Genomic DNA, 6064 nt, shown 5'->3' on the forward strand with positions numbered 1-6064 from the left:
CAAAATGAAAATATGAGTGTACAATGAAGCTCAATGCTTTCTCAAGAGTCCAACCATGCTAATGACTGAAAAACAACATAATATAGACAACATAGGTCATCCTTGCCTCTAGGGGTCGAGCTCACATGTTTAGGAGCTGATCCAACTGATTCTAAACTGAGAACTAGAAACTAGGCAACATAACAGCATGCCTCTAGAAACAAGGGAACTGATTCATTCAGTTTCAAACAACCTCTAAACTGATGAATCTACCTCTACAAGTGAAAATCCAACATATTTACATCATGATCCATAAATATACATCAAATTACATCATAAATTTTCCATTAGGAAAGTAAAAAAGTCAAACTAGGCAAAGTTGGGCGAAAAACAGAGCAAAACTTGGTCAAACTAGCAATTTTTCCTCTATGCACCGTCCCTGATTCTCTATGAATCACGCCTATTTGGACCCACTTTTGGAGGCCTTCCCGATGTCCAAATGAGCTCCAGGTGTGCTTTCTGGAAAGGTATGCCTGTCTACTTTCCAACCCAAGTAGAATTTTTCAATTTTCCCTCCATTTTCCCCTCCAAAAGTCCATTCTCCCAACACTGCTTCCAGTGTGTCAAAATAGGGGCAGTGAGGTCATTTTTTGAGTGTTTTTTACCTTTTTGAGGGCTCAAAACCTACCCAGATTTCTTGGCAATAGGTAGGAAAGTGTAATTTTTTATGACAAATCCAAAAATGCTGAGTTTTTGTGATTTGAAGGCCTCTAGCAAAAGCGAGCGCCACGTGGCGCGGCGCATAGGGCAGAAAAAACAGGGTTTTTCTGCCAAAAATTTTCAAAATGAAAAAATTGCTCCAAATTTCTTGAAATTTGGGTTGAGTCTTCTCTATCAAGCATGATGTTGGGCCAAGGAAGCCTCATCCAAGATCTGAAGTCCTTCATCCTCTTTTGCCTCCTTGATGTTTTCTTCAACTTTGCTTTCAAACTCCTCATTCTCGCTTGGCACACAAAGTTCCGGGACAAGTAATGATATGACAAGTTTCTAAGCATATTCTTCTCATTAATTGCCTTCTCCAGCTTCCTCTCCAAGTGGGTATTGACTCTTTCGAGCCATGACTCCCTATCGCATTGATCTCTTGCTCCAATGAAGTGAACTCCACCCTCCTCCTTCGGACAGCTTGGCAGTTTTGCCGAATGTTTTGCAACTCCATAACCACCTGCTAATCCTCAAGCTATTTATTCCTCTACTCCAAGTACTATATAGTCCATTGGGCTCTATCCAAGTTGGTAGAAAAGGCATCAATGTCCGCCTGCTACTCCTTAATGATCTCTCTAAGATTTGCGCTTTGCGGGCCCATATCGGTATCATCACCCTCAATGAGGATGAAATCAGTCTCCCGCTCACCTAATGGTCCTTCCTCCTGTAGTGGCCTCTTGCCTCGGTCCTGAACCTACTGTGCTGATGAAGGAAGCGAGGCCCCTTCCACCCTGGGTGGAGATAACACTCGCTTTGCTGCTGCAAACAACTGTCTAGTGCCCCTCTGATAGGTGATGAACACTGGCACACTAGTGGTCTCATGGCCCTCATGCTGATAAGAAGATCCACCTGTCTCATGCCCAACCTCTGAAGGTCCCTATGAAGCTCTGAAAAACTCACGAGAGAGGAAGTCATCCCAAGTGATGCCCTATAAACCAAGCTGATGAACGACCACAATTTTGATGACAGCAAAATGATAAATACTGTTGAACTGCTGCTGAGGGGTCTTGTGTTGCACAAGAGTGGTCATCTTCTTTATGTTTCGGCATATGAAGTAAGGAATGTTCATCATCCGTACCCGGGTAAAATGCATCGGTAGCCTGATGTGATAAGCATACAAGCGGGAGAACCGGCCCTCACAGTTGAAATACTTCATGATGAGTTTCATTAAAGGAGCATATTCATCCTTGAGGTACCGAAAAGGAAACACTCTCTTGAGCTGTCTCAAAAAACCAGGTTTGATGTATGGTTCATAATGCTGCTGGTCAATTTTCTGCCTCTTGTTCCATTGCTCTCCAATGTTGGGTATGCCGGTTGCTATTGAAATGGATTCTGGTGTTAATGTGAAAGTGACACCAGCAAGAGTGGCTTGATCACCATGTAAATGCAGCACAAATAAGCAAGCCAACTCATGATGAAATTGAATATTAGCAACCTTCTCACAAAATTCATAACATGGCTAATGCTGGAAACAAAAGACAGCAAGTGGGCATGCCTGTAACTCAGCAAGAGTGGTTGGTTCTTCTCTGATATGTTTGCCACCTCTATGAGGCCTCCTAGGTGCATGTCCCTCTGTGGGTGAGTCACTTTGGGTCTCCTCTTCATAATCATATGAAGGATCAGATGCCATAACTGCTAGTATATAACTGTCCTAGAGAAATAGGTGTTGATATGTCAAACTATCTTGGACCGTTTTTGGTGATGTGTTTGACCTCTGCCACCAAGGGAAAACAGTGAAATGAGGGAGTATAAGGGGAGGGAAAAATAGTGGGAATTTTGGGACTGTTGGGATAGATTTAGTTAGGGAAATATGGGATGTTATGGGAGTTTTTGTATAGGATTAGGGTTTGGGGTTTTACATTTGGAAATTTGGGAAAGGGAACTTGGAATAGGGGATTAGTGAATTTAGGGGGTAGGGGAACTTAAGGAATAAGAGAATCAATGGAAAAAATGGGATAAGGGAGTGAACTTGGTGGCAAAACAGTTATCAAAAACCTAAGCAGCAACTTTGTTTGAGGAATTTCAAATGGTAGGGTTTGATTGTTTTTTAAACACTCACCATGTAACACACACCATAACATAAACACCAAACTCGGATAATCAACAGAGGTGGAGCTCTACCTACTTGGAACAAGGTAAATTCGAGTGTTTTTGGTGATTGGAGGTCGTTCTGGCAATTTTTGGGCCCTCTAGCCGTATCCGCCGTGCATCTAGCCCAATGCGTCGTGCCCTTCGTATGCATCGCGCCCTTGAAAAATTACACAGGATCCTGAGGCCCAATGCGCCACGCCGGTCGATTTTCACACAAACTTGTCACTCACTCACCAAAATCATTTTTTCTTGCTTCTCTTTACTCTTGGAGTACAAATGAACTTCAAACACTTGGAGGAATGATTTATACATGGAGCTTTTAAATTTATTTTGCCAAAACCCACTTTCATAATGTTTTTCAAATGACTTTATCTTCAAACTCTGTTTTTTGCACTTTTTTCACTTCATTTGAGTTTTGTAATGAACTAAATGACCTAAGCTTTGCTTGTCTTGCAGGTGTTGAAGCTTCGAGGGCTAAGGAAAGAAACCAAGGTGCAGATGAAGGAATTTGCAATAAGGAAAACAAAATTTTCATGATTTTTGTACAATAAAAGCTAAATACTCTATTTTTTCCTCAAAACTCCTCAAAACAGAGTTTTGAGGAAAAACACATTTTTGAACACTTGGTGATGAAATTTATTGATGTTGAAATCTCCTCATGGCCTGCTAGTAATTATTGGACATTTTGACACATTTTTTGACGAAACCCTAATGAAACCCTAGACCTAATTGACCATGAAACCCTAAAGACAACCTTTGCAATTTTCAAGATAAAAAGAAGACTGCATATGCTTTTTTTTAATGAGAAAACATGAGCTAGCAAGTAGATAACATGAGGGAAACTATAGGAATGCCACTATCGTCATATGATCTATGCACCTAATGGAATGCAAATGACTGGGCGGGACACCTAATATGAAATGCAACATGAGGATTTGATCTCTGATGGAGGGATGAGAATACCGACTCTAACATTGTTCATCCTTTCCACTACTCCATTTTGCTGAGGAGTCCTTGCAGTAGAGAATTCCCTTCTTATTCCATGTTCTTCACAAAAACTGAAAAATTCATTTGAGGTAAATTCCCCTCCTCGATCAGACCTGAGGCATTTGTTTCTATGATCTGATTCGTTTTCAACCAAGGCTTTGAATGCTTTGAACTTTTCGAAGGCTTCGTCTTTATGCTTTAGAATTCCTATCCAACACATCCTGGAAAAGTCGTCAATGAACAATATGAAGTATTCTTCTCCTTGAGGTGGGATTTTCCTAGATGGACCACATACATCAGTATGGACAAGTTCCAGTGGCCTACTAGTTGATCCTTCCTTCTCAGGGAAATTAGTTCTGGTTTGTTTACCAAAATGACATGATTTGCATATTGTATTGTCTGGAATTCTGATGTCAGGGAGATCACGAACCGCCTGATATTTGCATGCTTTCCTTATCTGAGAGAAGCATAGATGCCCCAATCTTCTATGCCATAGCCAGTGTTCATCATTCTTTCTTAGATAGCATTGTTGTTGTCCTCCCTTGAGTATGTATAAGTTATTTGGAGTTCTTATGCCTTTGATTATTGTTTCTCCTGTATCAAGCTCATGAACAATACATCCATTTGATCGAAATATTACCTCATTTCCTTGATCACACATTTGACTGACACTCAATAGATTATGCTTTAAGCCATCAACATACATAACATTTCCAGCTTTGACCTTTTCTTTCAAAAGAATAGAACCTTTACCTTTTATGAGTGCAGGGGTGTCATTTTCAAATGAGACCTTTCTTTCCTTTTCTAAGGCACTATATGACTGAAGTTTTTCTTTATCACCTGTCATATGCTTCGAGCATCCACTGTCAATGTACCACTAATTTTCCTGTCCTTCTGCATATAAGGCTATCCAACATCTTTCTAGTTGCAGTTCTTTCTTCCTCCATGTTTTGGGACTCAATGAAGCTTGCTCCTGAGTTGTTTTCCGAAGCCTACTCCTGCATTTAGAATCTTCATGACCAAAGTTGTTACAAATAGAACATTCTATTTCATTCTCAAGAGCAGAAAATTTATTGTAGGTTCTCTTCATGATCCTAGTCATACTCCTTTGTTTTTTAGCTTCTCTAGTCATGATGGTCTCGTAGGCAACACATTGAGCAGCTTTGTGTCCAAAGTTATGACAAGAGAAACATTGGCCATTGAAGAAATTCTTGTGATTATCAAACCTACCGACCAAATGATTGTAGTTTTCATTGACATCCATTCTTGAGGCAAATTGAGAATGATTTACCTGTGGTTGGTTGTAGCTTATGTTTATCCTTGAAGTAGATTGCCCCTGATTTACTTGGTGATCTCTGTTATCCTTTTGTTGTCGATTGTCAACCTGTTCACTTCTCCTTGCTGCATCAAGATAACTTTTGGAGGTGGATGGCTTCTGTGCTTGAGATGCTTCTTCAGTATATCCAAGACCTGTCTTGATTAGAGGAGAACGCTACACTTTGATAATCTCATCTAAAGTTTCAGATCCTTTAGCAAATCTAAGATTAAGAGCCTTTGATTTCTCAATATCTTTTCTAAGTCCCACAATTTCACATTTTAACTTTTCATTGTGTTTTTCCCTTTCAGCAAGTTGGAATGTCAAAGTATCTATAATCATATTATTTTCTTCTAAACAAATTTTAAGTTTAGAAATTTCTTCATAAAAACCTTCTTCATCTATAGCATCCAAGAAATCATCATCTTCAAAAGCCATCAAAAGTCTATAATCATTACATTGTTTATCTTCATCACTATTTGAAAGTTCTTCATATGTATAATAGCTCTTCTTACTTTCATTCTGTTTTCTATTCCATCTAGTTGGTTCCTTACCTTTGTCAAGCTTATCTTTATGAGAACACTTGGCAGCATAGTGACTGACTCTTCCACAAGAAAAAAATTTGAAAGGTAGCTTACCTCTGAATCTTCCAGAACCTCGTTGAAGGTTCTTGACAAAGTTTGATTCTTCCTCTCCTTCTGACATATATCCTGACTCATTGTAATCTCCTTTCCTGAGGCCTTGAACATGGCTTCTCTCTTGTCTGATGGTCCCCCTTTTCTCATTTCGAAAGCAGTTAGGATTCCGTGCAGTTGTGACATGGTAATGCTCTGTAGATTCTGCCTTTCTTCTATGGCAGAAACTCTTGATTCAAACTTATAAGACAAATATCTTAGAACCTTTTCAACCAAAGTAACCTCTTTTATTTCT

Source organism: Pinus tabuliformis, chromosome 3_1 (assembly GCF_031772625.1).
Source record: "Pinus tabuliformis cultivar Carrire ecotype Pingquan chromosome 3_1, CPIR1, whole genome shotgun sequence".
In the NCBI taxonomy this organism is placed as follows: Eukaryota; Viridiplantae; Streptophyta; class Pinopsida; order Pinales; family Pinaceae; genus Pinus; species Pinus tabuliformis.